The following is a 17,907-nucleotide window of genomic DNA, read 5'->3' as shown; positions in this document are numbered from 1 at the left end:
ACTGTCCCATGCAAATCAATGAACCATACAACTCATTCCTAACCTACGAAATACCATCCCATCCTTACGTACGAATATACCATCCCATCCTTACCTACAAAAATACCATCCTATCCATACCTACGAAAATACCATCCCATCCTTACCTACAAAAATACCATCCTATCCATACCTACAAAAATACCACCACAACCTAACCTACAAAAATACCACCACAACCTAACCTACAAAAATACCACCGCATCCTAACCTACAAAAAACCCCCATCCTATCCATACCTACACAAATACCACCACAACCTAACCTACAAAAATACCATCCAATCCTTACCTTCACAAATACCACCACAACCTAACCAACGAAAATACCATCCAATCCTTACCTACACAAATACCACCACAACCTAACCTACAAAATACCATCCAATCCTTACCTACACAAATACCACCACAACCTAACCAACGAAAATACCATCCAATCCTTACCTACACAAATACCACCACAACCTAACCTACAAAAATACCATCCAATCCTTACCTACACAAATACCACCACAACCTAACCAACGAAAATACCATCCAATCCTTACCTACAAAAATACCACCACAACCTAACCTACAAAAATACCATCCAATCCTTACCTACACAAATACCACCACAACCTAACCAACGAAAATACCATCCAATCCTTACCTACAAAAATACCACCACAACCTAACCTCCAAAAATACCATCCAATCCTTACCTAAACTAATACCACCACAACCTAACCTACAAAAATACCATCCAATCCTTACCTACACAAATACCACCACAACCTAACCAACAAAAATACCATCCAATCCTTACCTACACAAATACCACCACAACCTAACCAACGAAAATACCATCCCATCCTTACCTACAAAAATACCACCACAACCTAACCTACAAAAATACCATCCAATCCTTACCTACAAAAATACCACCACAACCTAACCAACGAAAATACCATCCAATCCTTACCTACACAAATACCACCACAACCTAACCAACGAAAATACCATCCCATCCTTACCTACAAAAATACCACTACAACCTTACCTACAAAAATACCACCACAATCTAACCTACAAAAATACCACCACAATCTAACCTACAAAAATACCACCACAACCTAACCTACAAAAATACCATCCTATCCTTACCTACAAAAATACCACCACAACCTAACGTACAAAAATACCATCCTATCCATACCTACAAAAATACCATCCCATCCTTACCTACAAAAATATCACCGCAACCTAACGTACAAAAATACCACCACAACCTAACCTACGAAAATGCCATATCATCCTTACATACGAAAATACCACCACAACCTAACCAACGAAAAAACCATCGCATTCTTACCTACAGAAATACCATCACAACCTAACCAACGGAAAAACCCATCCCATTCTTACCTACAGAAATACCACCACAACCTAACCAACGGAAAAAACATCCCATCCTTACATACGAAAATACAACCACCACCTAACCAACGAAACTACCATACCATCCATACCTACGAAAATACCACCACAACGTAATCAACGAAAAATACCACCGCATCCTAACTAGCGAAAAATACCACCCTTACCTATGTAACAAAAAATACCACCCCATCCTAATTAATGAAAAATGCCACCCATCCTCACTTACGAAAAATACCACCCCATCTTAACTAACGAAAAATACCACCACATTCTTACTAACGAAAAATACCAGCAATCCTCACTAACGAAAAATACCACAACATCCTAACTAACGAAAAATACCACCCCCTCTTAACTAACGAAAAATACCACCACATCCTATCTAACGGACGGTTATCTCGTCGTCAGTGGAATGTTAATAAGGCGGATCTACTTTTGTTTCTTGTTGTCGGTATGGACTTCCTGGTAGTTGTTTTTCCTCCGCCGAACTTTGATCTTTGTTAATTGTTAAATACATTCTCAGGAACGTATTATACATGTATATTACAACGCAATAGCTTCATCTCCCATATGGCCTATTTTTAAATTAGAACGTATCACCCATACTTTTAAACATGACCCCTGTCTACCGTTTTACAAATATAAGTATATGCTGTTTCATGTTTGTTGGCTGTGCTTCAAAAACATAAAACGGCTCTAATCACGGCCGAATTGCTACCCAATTACGTTTTATTTCTAATAAACAACGTAATGATATCACCAGAGAAATAGCTATGGTAGATAACAGTAACATAATTATACTGAATATCAAGTACACACACATATCTAAATGCCTTGTTAGTAAGATGTGTGAATTACATTAGTAAAGCCAAGCTACGCCTCAAAGAGCCCATACGTCTGTCATCTAGCCCTAGAATGCACGACTTGACTTGCAACATGCGTGCACGTGGGTTTGGCGTGCTTGTACTGACTTTTTATACCGTCGTTAAGTCCTCCTTGTTGGACAAAGAGTATGTATACTGCCCCACACACGTGGTCGAGGGTAACAACACGAATGTGTTTCGAATGGATTCGTGAGAAATGTGGCGTCTAGGCCATTACATCCATTGTAACTTGATGTGGTATTTTTTTATTCGCGTAGGATATTGATTATAAACTACATCATGCAAGAAATGTATTTATGGTAAACAATTTGTAATTTATAAACAGTCGTTGATGACAGTTTCGGGAATACGTAATGAGAAGTCGAAGCTGCAAACATAAAGTATATTGAAGTAAACTAATTAGTATAGAGTAAAGTGCATATCTACACAGGCTACACAATAGCAGGCATGCGTTATATCGACATTGTTTTATAAATATTTTATTCCACAACAACTGACAGTCGAAATGTTTAAAATACGCGTTACTAGTATGATGTATCACCACATATTTCAAGTATTTGCCATGTAACTCCATGTCTATGTGTCATTAGAAATAAATATCGGCTGATAGTGTTTGTAATCAACAACGGAAACATCCAATACACTTCATCAAGCCTAAGTATCCTCGATAGCAATATTTTATGTATCTTTACACCTGAATGGGTCCATTATCATGTTTCCTTCCACGATCTAAAACATTTATCATATCTCGAACAAAACAACACAAAAACATAACAGTACAATATTGTAATTCATCTCTCGATCTAAACAACACAAAAACATAACAGTTATTCATCTCTCGATCTAAACAACACAAAAACAACAGTAATTCATCTCTCGATCTAAACAACACAAAAACAACAGTAATTCATATCTCGATCTAAACAACACAAAAATATTACAGTTATTCATCTCTCGATCTAAACAACACAAAAACAACAGTAATTCATCTCTAGATCTAAACAACACAAACACATAACAGTAATTCATCTTTCGATCTAAACAACACAAACACATAACAGTAATTCATCTCTGAATCTAAACAACACAAACACATAACAGTTACTCATCTCTCGATCTAAACAACACAAAAACATAACAGTAATTCATCTCTCGATCTAAACAACACAAACACATAACAGTAATTCATCTCTGAATCTAAACAACACAAACACATAACAGTTACTCATCTCTCGATCTAAACAACACAAACACATAACAGTTACCCATCTCTCGATCTAAACCACACAAAAACAACAGTAATTCATCTCTCGATCTAAACCACACAAAAACAACAGTAATTCATCTCTCGATCTAAACAACACAAACACATAACAGTTACCCATCTCTCGATCTAAACCACACAAAAACAACAGTAATTCATATACTCGATCTAAACAACACAAAACACAACAGTTATTCATCTCTCGATCTAAACAACACAAAAACATAACAGTAATTCATCTCTCGATCTAAACACAAAAACATAACAGTAATTCATCTTATGATCTAAACAACACAAAAACATCGCAGTAATTCATATAATGATCTAAACAACACAAAAAGCATAACAGTAATTCATCTCTCGATCTAAACAACACAAAAACATAACAGTAATTCATCTCTCGATCTAAACACAAAAACATAACAGTAATTCATCTTATGATCTAAACAACACAAAAACATCGCAGTAATTCATATAATGATCTAAACAACACAAAAAGCATAACAGTAATTCATCTCTCGATCTAAACAACACAAAAACATAACAGTAATTCATCTCTCGATCTAAACACAAAAACATAACAGTAATTCATCTTATGATCTAAACAACACAAAAACATCGCAGTAATTCATCTCTCGATCTAAACAACACCAAAACAACAGTAATTCATCTCTCGATCTAACAACACAAAAACAACAGTAATTCATCTCTTGATCTAAACAACACAAAAAGCATAACAATAATTCATCTCTCGATCTAAGCAACACCAAAACAACAGTAATTCATCTCTCGATCTAACAACAAAAAACACAACAGTTATTCATCTCTCGATCTAAACAACACAAAAACATAACAGTAATTCATCTCTCGATCTAAACAACACAAAAACATAATAGTAATTCATCTCTCGATCTAACAACATAAAAAGCATAACAGTAATTCCGATTAAACTAATCTCTATATTGATACATAGAACTTCGATTTAATTCGTTACCACCAAGAATTGTATCTTGATATAATTCTAATCTCAGAAGGCTTGATACGAAATTTAGATTGTGTGAACTGCCAGGGGCAGGTTCAGGGGTATTCCAAAAGTACAAAGACTTTTTAAAACCTTCAATTCTTTGGAGGAGAGATTACGTTATTTTTTCCATTGTTTTTCTTCTACCAATCCACTTTTCGCAGAATAGAAGCGTATTTAAAAAAAATCTACATTAAGTTATCATGAATCAATTTCATCTGATAATACGAAGTTGAAACTTCTGACTTCGCAATTCATTCGTTAAACAGTCATTAAAACTTAGGAAGATTGGGCTTCACACAGTTTGACTATCGCTCTCGTGAAAAATATCGATATTATGTCATATACATGAACTCAGAATACCGCCTACAAACGACCATGGGGGGGAAATAAGATTTGCATATAGTTCTCCTTCCTCATGTTATATGACGTCATAATGCAAGATAGAATACATAACGTTACGATTTGGCGTACATTCGTGAGCCGTTGACAGGGGACCGCAATGAATTCTGGGAGGGACTGAGCTGTCTCGATATATTTTGCTATTAAATGTAACAAACAGAATATCTAATGGTATCTTCTGTGATACCAAATATATTTCTCTCGTGTGTTTTCGTGTACAGAGTAAGATACTGCTAGATACCCTCTATGTCTTCCTTGCGTACACTACCCAGACTGTAGCGCAGCCCTGGTAGAGAGTAGAAAGGAAGGGAAACAGCCAATAGATGTTAATAAGGTTAAAATAGATAGCGCCGTTCTGACTGGTAAAACAAAAGTTATATCATCACTATGATGGCGCCATATTTCTTATATCATCACAGTGATGTCATCATATTTCTTATATCATCACTGTGATGGCGCCATATTTCTTATATCATCACAGTGATGACATCATATTTCGTATATCATCACTGTGATGGCGCCATATTTCTTATATCATCACAGTGATGGCGCCATATTTCTTATATCATCACAGTGATGGCGCCATATTTCTTATATCATCACAGTGATGACATGATATTTCTTGTATCATCACTGTGATGGCGCCATATTTCTTATATCATCACAGTGATGGCGCCATATTTCTTATATCATCACAGTGATGGCGCCATATTTCATATATCATCACAGTGATGGTGCCATATGTCTTACATCATTGTGATATAGTTAGTGATGGTATAACTTGTTATCAAGTTGATATCTTACATTTCACTGCCTGATAAACATGTACATCCCATCCCGATGGCTTTGTTAACTTAGCTCTGTATGTTATGAGCTTATAACAATCAAATTACTACCGTACTTGAAGTTTACTATTTTTTAGGCGGAGAAATTTTCTACCAGGAATTCGGTCAAGTTACGGCATTTGCATAAACAATGCCAACACCATTAATCAGTTCTTCGTCTGGAATTATTTAGGCACATGTATTGTCTGTCATTGACGTGTGTTCGTTATGGTTTTATATTGGCCATTTTTATCTCCGCAGCGGTAAAGATTCTTTGTAGTCCCAAAATGTTAAATCTATTTTAGCGTGCTACAAGTTATCGTGATTTTCTGTTTATATTCGTTTACAAAAAAATCATTGCTAAGCAGTCCCTCAACTCGATTGCGTCATCGTATGTGAGATTGCTGACGCATAGATCCGATAGTATTACTGCCATTTTTTGTTACTTTTGTGAGTTATTGTTTGGGAAAGTACTCTGGAGAGGGAATAACAGATGGCATTATTTTCTGATTGTAGATACGAGATGTTTTCTGATAATATTCGCCTCAATGAGAGGACCGGCCCTTGTTTGAATTACGTACTGTTACACCCAAACATCCCCATCACACAGATCAGTAACCTCTATACGGTCCACTTCGCCACACTGAGATCTGGTTATTGCATTGCTAACTGTCAAAAGGTTTGGGGCAGTCGAACCTTTAACTTGTTTGTGACAATGGTGTTTTGATCAATCTTGACCGTAATCTAGGTTAACTATCTGTAAACAACACACAGAGTGACGTGGAATGCCCAGATAGACAGTAATACACATATATTGTTACCAAGCGACGTAATACGACAGTCGCTGTACGTCACTAAATGACAAAATGCATTACTATTCTTATCCACAAGGGTACACAGCGTGACATTAACTATATATACATCCTTATGTTAAGGTTCGTCTTCTCATACCCTTTTTAAACATAATGTTATCTTTTCGAAGTATCATGTTTTAAATAAAGTTCTCTCATCCTTCTGATCTTCTTTAACTTTTTGCTGTAACATATCTCTGTCATTTCCTGGTCGCATGCCTGGAGCATGATCAATAGTATTAAAGGATTACATCTTATTAACGCACCACTCTACAAATAGAGAATTAAACACAGTAAAATATATTGATAATGGACAACAAAGCTGTATTGTCAGTGATGCCAAGGGCCTAATGTTACCTAGGAGACGTCGGAAAATACAAAAAAGGTCGAAAGGAATGACAAAATCTGTATGGGGAAGTGCAGATGACATTATCTTTCGTCTTCACAATAACGAACGATCGTTAGCTTTTCTTGATCCACAAGCTTCCGAAAAGTATGTAAAATTTATATGTGTTAGAGGGACATAGTCACATATACAACATCTCATATGTAACATGGTAAAATATACAACATCTCATATGTAACATGGTAAAATGTACAACATCTCATATGTAACATGGTAAAATGTACAACATCTCATATGTAACATGGTAAAATGTACAACATCTCATATGTAACATGGTAAAATGTACAACATCTCATATGTAACATGGTAAAATATACAACATCTCATATGTAACATGGTAAAATGTACAACATCTCATATGTAACATGGTAAAATATACAACATCTCATATGTAACATGGTAAAATGTACAACATCTCATATGTAACATGGTAAAATCTACAACATATCGTATGTGACATGGTAAAATATACAACATCTCATATGTAACATGGTAAAATCTACAACATCTCATATGTAACATGGTAAAATATACAACATCTCATATGTAACATGGTAAAATATACCACATCTCATATGTAACATGGTAAAATGTACAACATCTCATATGTAACATGGTAAAATGTACAAGATCTCATATGTAACATGGTAAAATGTACAACATCTCATATGTAACATGGTAAAATGTACAACATCTCATATGTAACATGGTAAAATATACAACATCTCATATGTAACATGGTAAAATGTACAACATCTCATATGTAACATGGTAAAATCTACAACATCTCATATGTAACATGGTAAAATATACAACATCTCATATGTAACATGGTAAAATGTACAACATCTCATATGTAACATGGTAAAATGTACAACATCTCATATGTAACATGGTAAAATGTACAACATCTCATATGTAACATGGTAAAATCTACAACATCTCATATGTAACATGGTAAAATGTACAACATCTCATATGTAACATGGTAAAATGTACAACATCTCATATGTAACATGGTAAAATGTACGATATCTCATATGTAACATGGTAAAATATACAACATCTCATATGTAACATGGTAAAATGTACAACATCTCATATGTAACATGGTAAAATCTACAAAATCTCATATGTAACATGGTAAAATGTACAACATCTCATATGTAACATGGTAAAATGTACAACATCTCATATGTAACATGGTAAAATCTACAACATCTCGTATGTAACATGGTAAAATGTACAACATCTCATATGTAACATGGTAAAATATACATCTCATATGTAACATGGTAAAATCTACAACATCTCATATGTAACATGGTAAAATATACGATATCTCGTATGTGACATGGTAAAATGTACAACATCTCATATGTAACATGGTAAAATGTACAACATCTCATATGTAACATGGTAAAATGTACAACATCTCATATGTAACATGGTAAAATGTACAACATCTCATATGTAACATGGTAAAATGTACAACATCTCATATGTAACATGGTAAAATGTACAACATCTCATATGTAACATGGTAAAATCTACAAAATATCGTATATAACATGGTAAAATCTACAAAATCTCGTATGTGACATGGTAAAATATACAACATCTCATATGTAACATGGTAAAATCTACAAAATCTCGTATGTGACATGGTAAAATATACAACATCTCATATGTAACATGGTAAAATGTACAAAATATCGTATGTGACATGGTAAAATCTACAACATCTCATATGTAACATGGTAAAATCTACAAAATATCGTATGTGACATGGTAAAATCTACAACATCTCATATGTAACATGGTAAAATCTACAAAATCTCGTTTGTGACATGGTAAAATCTACAAAATATCGTTTGTGACATGGTAAAATCTACAAAATATCGTATGTAACATGGTAAAATCTACAAAATATCGTATGTAATATGGTAAAATCTACAAAATATCGTATGTGACATGGTAAAATGTACAACATCTCGTATATGACATGGTAAAATCTACAAAATCTCGTATATATGACATGGTAAAATATACGATATCTCGTATGTAAGATGGTAAAATATTATTCTCTTTATTTCCTCTAAAGAAGATTTTATAAATAGAATAACATAGTCAAAATGATAAACAAGACTGATACAACTAAAGTACATATACAGTATACAATATGACAAAATTTGAAAACAACAATATCAATCATAGGGATTATTTTTTATATATATTTTGGTAATTATTCGTAATATTTGTTTAAAATATTTGTTTTGAATTTTCGAAGCGTACTTAACTGAACCAGTCGAAAGTCCGCTAACTCTGACATATCTAGCTCATATATAAATTAGACACCAATCAGTGTGTGAAATAACTGAAAATCTGAATGAGAGTGTAAATATATATTAAACATAATTTCATTTGTATTAAGGTTCGTGTAAATAGCAAATCAAGTGATAATTATCCAGATTAATAATTACTATTCTGTTGCAATTAAACAGAAGTTACCTGACCAATTGTTAAAATGTATCACGGCTACCATGGGTCTTGATTTTGACATTTGATTTGTTAAGCTACCTGTTAATTTGGGCAAAATAGACATAAAAAGCAAGTTTCAGGAGAACAAATAAAGTCCTGTAGATCAGTCATATTGCACAAAATAACCATGCCGTTATGGTGACAAGTGTCTATAGCAGGTAGTGCGAGCGCTTGCTAGACCCGATTTTACTTTATGTAGTGGAAAGTGTCCAGTATTCGCCGGGAAATGATTTTGATAATAATCACCCCTGTCAGTAGGTGTCAACGAATCGAACGACATCCTATTTGAATCAGATTTAATATCTAGACGGTCAGATCAATGGATAGCAATACACATTTGGCGTTTGTCTATGACATGCCTGAGTAAGATAAGAAAAGAATACACAGAGTCAGTAAAACTACTAACGCAGCAGGGATGAAACGAGCTCTAGACAGAATAAGGACCTACCACTGAAAATGGGAAGGAGAGTAAATCGTGTCTCCTGCTTCAGAAATGAAATCTATGAAAGGTAACGTTTGTATCTTACAAGCCAATTTAACTTCATTTCACGGAATCAAATATAATTGTTTCAATTGTATAGGGAATAGAAAACTCCTGTATGATTTCTTTGAATCCAGTGTTGAAAGTTTTCGCAGCAATCGACATATTTCATGGAGGCTATGGTGTCGGTATCAGGGCCTCTACTACAACATCAGTACAGATGTGTCTGTTGATATCGTTGAAGTATACCTCTTTACTGAGTCATTACAATGGGTCACCCTTGACTAAACCGGAAGTTTGAATACTTATTACAGTTATGCGCCCCAACAATATTGACACATTTTTGATTTTGTTTCTGTTGTTTTGTTTTTGTTGTTGTTGCTGTTTTTTTCGGTTGCTGTTGTTTTGATGTTGTTGCTGCTGTTTTTGTTGTTGTTGACAGGAGTGATTTGATTAACGGAAATTAAGCCCACGTGCCATTAGACGAGATTATTTACCCTGTGTCGTGTTAGTTACATACATGTTAATTGACGTGGAATGCAGACACGCACTCCTCTGTCCTGTATCAAAATACATTCATTGCTATTGTACGTGGCTGTTTACGTCACGACCACGTGATGGATATACTGATACACAATACGTAAATATTTTCCTCTCCTTTATCCGCCCTCCAAGTCATTCTGCCTGCCTCCTCATTCATCCTGGTCGGCATTCACTTTGTTGTATAGAAGATCTAATACATGGTTCTCCTCATGATGAATCTGTATGTTTAACCAAGATTGAAGTCCACGCTGTCATAACTGCATGATGGTCTTACGACTAAACCCCTCCCCGAGAATCCTGTCCTGAGCTTGACGTGTATTATATCCCATCAGACGAAGTCGGAAACTATGGGCATTACTAAGAACCACATCTTGAGACGGCGATAGAAAGGAAGAGTGTGGCTGAGATGTCGGACTCCTTTGCATATCACTGAAGCGGCAATAGAGTTTCCCTTATGCCTATGATATCGTGTAAATACTTAGTACAGCGTACCTTGTAGTTTCGTCAACATTGCCTAACATATTTGTCCTTGCAATTATTGACTTTAACTTTATTTGAATAAAATAACGGTTAAGAGGATTTTTCGTTTTTATGGATTATATTCTAGGCTTGTGGAGATGAGAAATGTATAACGAGTGGCGGGGTATTATTAGAATATGTATTCTGTTTATTGAGGAATAGTGAAATATTACATAAAAAATATAAAGTTTTAAGAATTTATCAAAATTTTGGTTTTACTTGTAACTCTCTGTGATATTGTACCCTTGCATTGTGACACACTCGTTACTTTAGTCTGGCTGTATTGTAGTAACACGTGCATGTTGACAAATTCGTTACTTTGGTCTGGCTGTATTGTAACACGTGCATGGTGACAAATTCGTTACTTTGGTCTGGCTGTATTGTAACACGTGCATGGTGACAAATTCGTTACTTTGTGTAATGTTTGTAGCATTATATATACCATAACATGCGGTAATTAGTACCACAAGTCAGGATCCAGGCTGTGCCCGTTTCTATCTAGCAACATTTAGTATGACTTTATGTATATGTACTGCGCATGCTTGGTGTGTTGTTCCCTGCTGCCCGCCATGTTAGGAATAAACCGTGTGCTCATTGTTTGTTCCCGATTATCAGCATTAAGAAGCCTTGCTTCGGACATTTCACTGTGGTCTGCCTGTATTGTAACACGTGCATGGTGACAAATTCGTTACTTTGGTCTGCCTGTATTGTAACACGTGCATGGTGACAAATTCGTTACTTTGGTCTGGCTGTATTGTAACACGTGCATGGTGACAAACTCGTTACTTTGGTCTTGCTGTATTGTATCACGTGCATGGTGACAAACTCGTTACTTTGGTCTGACTGTATTGTAACACGTACATTGTGAGAAATTCGTCTAGCTGTACGGTGTAGTCTAATTCATATCAGTTCTGTGTCTAACTTAACTAGTTTCGAACGGTGCTATTGTTTGTCTTCTGTACAATCCTTTGAGATTACCGGTGATAGACACTACCTTTGCAGTCCCTGGGGTTTGTCGATGATAATATTCCAATAACAACACGGTTCAGAATATATTTTTATTGCATTTTTGCCGGTGAAGTATAGAAATTTATCAAACTAATTCACTGCTCGTCGCTTAAGTGAAAATATCAGATTTTGCAGTGAAAATAAAAGTTTTGCAATGAAAACATTTGTATTCACATCATTGAAACTAGTCGATTTTTCCAGTCGAATCGAAGATGAATAGATTGGTTATTTTAACTATATTTCTGAAATATTCAGCCTAGTTTTTGGGGAAAAACCTCACTTGATGTTAGCTATTCATGCACAGATTTTCCGATAACAGCAGAAAACGCTTAACCCTTTCGCTGCCACGGCTAAATCCTCGGTTTTCGCTAAATTGCCACGATTTCAGCTGGTTTGAAATACAGTGGAACGTCGTTAACTCGAAGTCGACGGGACCACGAAAAAACTTCGAGTTATCCGAGTGTTCGAATTAAGCGAGTTATCGTTTTTGGTGAAAAGTTTGGTCAATATTTGTCAACATTATATAATCATAATAACTTCGCTCTGTCGCTCATCAGTTTAGTGTGAAGACTGGTCAATACATGTAAATATATATGTAATGTTTCGTTATGTCACTTGTAATTTGGTGTAGTTTTGCCGATATACAGTCACGATAAAGTTTTTTTTCACTTAGTCACTTCAATAACGATCTGATGTGCAAGTCATGTTTGCAAAAGGTAAACGATAAAACGGAATTCGACAAAATAACAAGTTATTAATGTCAAAACAAATAACCGTTTAAGTTTAACACAGATTGCATACAAAACGTAACAGAACCCTTACCTTTTATTGGACATATATAAAATACTGTTTGATCGGCCTACTTACTTTTTATTGATAACCACGCCATTTCCATGTGTATTAGCACCGGAAGTTGGGCTGCGCATGTGCGTATAAAATGTTACTGTAACTGAGTTGGCGTTTTATCCGATTTAATAGACAGCACTGACCGTTACAGTTGTACTCTGAACACCTCGACAGTAATTACGCTATTGTTTCAGCAGTTTAAAGATTTAATAGGCGCCGGTGACTGTGTCATTTCTACACCTGTAAAAACATCACCGGGTAGATCTACCGGTGTGTCAGAGATTAGTTCCGCTTGAGCGAACGGGTAGTCTAGATGAGTTGTTGACTATCGTGTGTACTAATATCGGCGACCGCCTTGGGAAATTACCTGATGTAAGTAAAGCAGTACTTTTTATCACCAAGACTTGTTGTTATAAGATTCAACCGACAATTTCTTTTATGAATTTATGAAACACTTATAATAGCATGTAGGTTAGTAGTGCCGATATGTTCAGTATTACAAACGGAATTTAGCTCTTAAAAAATGTCGGCGTTTGCCACCGATCGACGAAAATCATACTTCGAGTTATTCGAACATTTCAAGTAGGATTTTTATTGTTGGGACCAAATTTTTACTTCGTATTATCCGAGTTTTTCGAGTTATCCGAATTCGAATTATCCGAGTTTTTTTTACTAAGATAAAGAGAGAATTCGGCCGGGACCGGCGAGGTACTTCGAGTTAAGCGGGGTATTCGAGTTATCCGAGTTCGAGTTAACGAAGTTCCACTGTACCTCCTATTATGACGTCGCTGTTCTATTGCGTTGATCATTCCTCTCAAAATGGTACCGTCAAGTTGACATGGAGTAACGTCACAAAGAGATGACGTCATGGATTATATGTTACTTATTCCCACACTTTTAGACACTATCAATTTTTCGAGTTTTTAATTCTGTTTTTAAGTAAATAAAATTCATTAAAAAGAAAATTGAATGGTTTCCTGTTTAATATATGATATCTTTCACTCATGACAGAAAAAAAAAATATCGATATTCTGTCATACTCGTGAAATATATGTTATATCTAATGGGAAACCATTCCATATCCTCTTTGTACGTGGTTTTCTTTTGAACTGCAATGCTGAAAATTATAAAATTAAGTTAGAATAATCAATTTTGTCTTATTATAAGACCTGTACCTTTCCATCCAGATTGTGGCATTTCTTTTATTTAGTTATTTGTTTTGGTCACCTCCTATCAAAACTTAAGCATCACTTTTGAGTCCTAGAAGGACGAAACATAAGCGGTAGCGGTAATTCCCGCCATGATGCAGTCTAATTTGTTTTTCACTCTCAATTTGTTTTGATAGATTCTGATATCTTGTATGTGTACAATGCTTTCAGATTGTTGGTTATCGAGGGTAACGCAAGCGAGACAACTCTCTTTCTAACATGACAATAAAGGCACGGGAAGGTATAGAGGTTTATACTGATTATGTTCTTTTTTAGCAGTTTTGAGATTATATATTAACTTTTTCTGGCATTTTGATAACTGTTCTCATAGTATACAGATTTTAGAATCCATAGCATTTTAATAAGTGTCGACGCTTTATATGGGTAACTAAGATACGAGTTAGATTAGGACAGAGATTTAACATTAATTAAAATATATAGTAGAGTGAGACGGAGATTTAACGTACGGGGTTGACTTTTACTAAGCATCTTAAGTTACGATTTGTATCGTAACCTTAAGTTACGTTAAATCTCCGGCCTACTAAACTTCGTATCTTAAGTTACACATAAAATGACGTCGTAACTTACGACAGCTTAGGGCCACTCTTAAGTTACGAATTTTCTTAATTGATCTTAACTTACACAAAAACGGAAAAATACTCATGTTTACGTGTATTGTTTTTAACACACACACACAGAGAGAGAGAGAGAGAGAGAGAGAGAGAGAGAGAGAGAGAGAGCTAAAGACGCGAGCGGCACAATGGCCGACCATGAACTAATACAACGGTATAATGTTTCATTGACGGGTCATTTTTTCTTCTTTGTCAATAATTGGATGTCTGTCCATTTCCTTTTATCACATATGTTGCCCATGATGACGGAATTTACTCTGCTTGGAAAAGTTGACGGTACAAAAATTAAAAGATTTCTACATAAGAACCCTTACTGCAGTAATCTTTGTTGTTATAGAAATACAAATTACATGTATACAATCGTAACATATCTCAGCATATAACTTGACCCCCTTCCCATTTAAGATGATTTAAAAAGAAACATTACTAGATAATTAAATGTATACATAATGATGTAACGACGATGAAAAAATAAGATATCTCACCAGCCTGTACTTACGATTAATGAATGCCCAAGGCCCGGAATCCCAGACAACACAGTGAGTACTTACGTTTCGTGACTGTTTCTGGCAAGGTTCAGAATAAAAGAGACATAGCGGGATTCCAACCATGGGAGATAACTTCCCCGATTTCAACTACAATCCTTCCTGTTTTATGAAGGCTCCCTTCCTGACTCTGAACACTACCTGGAAAGAATCGATGGGTGTCCTAATAGTCATAGAACCAATTGCATGGCTCGAGGTTCCAGTGTTGATAAACATCCTAGGGTTGACGAGGGTGTGGGCCTCCTTAAGCTATTTCTAATCCTATTTTTGTTTTGCTATAGGCAGCTATATACATGTATATGCATGCTGTGTTAGACGACGGTCAGAGAGTTTTCTCTCTCTCAGACTTCCTAATTAACCCTAACTGAGTATATACATATTTAAGCTTATCCAAATTTAAGGGAGTTGGGAGTTCCGAAGGCCCCAGCTTGAGAAAATGCAGATACAATGTTCCTGCCTGGTACCTTGGGACCTGCTTGATATCCATACCCCACAGGTGTATTACTGCCTTTGATTGTAATACCTTGACCTGGAAAGGCATTCCCTGGTTGATGTGTGGTAGAACTCATACTATCCCTAGACCGTGTTGGCTGCTCTACAGCAGATACAGATAACTCCCCAGATTTTCACTACAATATCCCAATATTGCAAGTGTCCTTGTCCCTGAATCAAATTACATATGTCTAAAGCTGTAAGAACTACGTAATCAATAAACATATATATGTGACTTGTGGAGTAGAGTCAGACTTATCATATTCTTCAGCATGAAATGACAATAAATTTACGCCACAGTTTTTGCATTCTCGGTTGATACAATCAATGTTGTCATCTCTTTGATTGCAGAATGTTGTCAGAACAATTTCCTTCAAGTGATCGTATATTGGGTATTGTTCCTTTTCATCCTCCGATTTGTGCTTTATCATATTTCTTCGGAAATCCATGCAGTCTTTGAATACAGTTCTCGTTTCGACATGATATCTACAACAACATGTGTTCCGATCTTTCTGCCGCGTTGGAATTACATAGTAAGGTTTACACCTTTCAAATGTTCTCTGACACATTTTTACATTGGGATACGCTGCTTTAAAAGCAAGATAAATTTCCGTTTGTGTTTTCTCGAGTACATGGATCATGTGACTAGAGTAACATTTAGGACGAATTCTTACTCGTTTTATGTCATTCTTATTCCCGGTTGGTCGCGAATTTTGAGAAGCTGTCCAGAAATCGTACGCTTTCTTCCTGTCCGAGTCCGATATTTTATCGGCGCGTGTTTTCCGACAGGTCTCCGTCCAGGAAGATTTTTCAGACGTCAATACCCGATGACGAATACGTTTCCCGCCAGAAATACGCCTAGCTGGTAAACCTAGTTTGCGAGCTATTTTCTTTTGGATTTTTTTTTCTGCTGAATTAGGACCATTAACAGACGCACATATTACATTAATAGACGATCTGGCATCATCTGAGCGTTTGGTTTTGGTACTTTGAATAGCCTGTTTCATGTCATTGAGTACACAATTCGCGAGTTCGATATTTTCAATATCTTCAGGCGGAACACATTTTTTCTCTTTCCGAAGAAATTCTGCAGTCGGAGATTTAGAATCTAAATATGCAGATATTACCGCACTTCTTCTCACTGGAGTATTCGGTAGATTCTCTTTGAAACGCATTAAAGACCTACACTTGCTCATTCTATTTTTGAAAGATTTTTCTACAGAGTCTGTCATGTTTTTGTCGCCTATGCTTGCTTTCTTTTTATTTTCTCTGTATTTCTGTACACGTGCTTTAGTTTTAAGCTTTTTCGTTTTATTTTTTTCTTCTTGTTCTTTGGTTTTAGCACGTTGGTTTCGTTTTATCAGTGCTGACTTTGATACATTTTTGTGATTCACTTTAACGCGATTTTTCTCTTTTTCATAATATTCTCTGCGTTTTCTTTTCCTACTTTCTTTGCGCTTCTGTTTGAATAATTTGATGCGTTCCGTGGACGTTAGAGAGGGCAATTGTACCCCAGTATCCTGTAATTAAAAAATTATATATTTCTATAATTTTTATTTCACAGATTTTACCAATTACGACCCTAATATAGAACACATGCGTTATCGTAGACAAAAGCGCAACAAAGTACAATGTAGGATTGATATACATGTAAATCGGACTGGCGCAATTACATATGCGGATATTTATCCAAGATAAATTTCATGTATATCGTTTACCGGATTACGCACCTCTCCCCTTCCCCATCCTTCTAGTATTCAAAAACATAAATTTGTACAGATATCTATTTATAATTCACAAACATTTTCCATGCAGTCTGTAGCTATAGATGTGATTTGAAAACGATTTCTACTAAATAATGTGTAACGTGACGTACTATCGTACATGACGTTTTTAATGCGTCGGCATATAAGTGGACATTTTACGGAAATTTATAACTATGGTATCGTTTTTTTATTATTAGTCGCATTATCAAAA

This window comes from Pecten maximus, chromosome 6 (genome assembly GCF_902652985.1).
Source record: "Pecten maximus chromosome 6, xPecMax1.1, whole genome shotgun sequence".
NCBI lineage: Eukaryota > Metazoa > Mollusca > Bivalvia > Pectinida > Pectinidae > Pecten > Pecten maximus.
Note: the sequence above shows the minus strand (reverse complement) of the source record.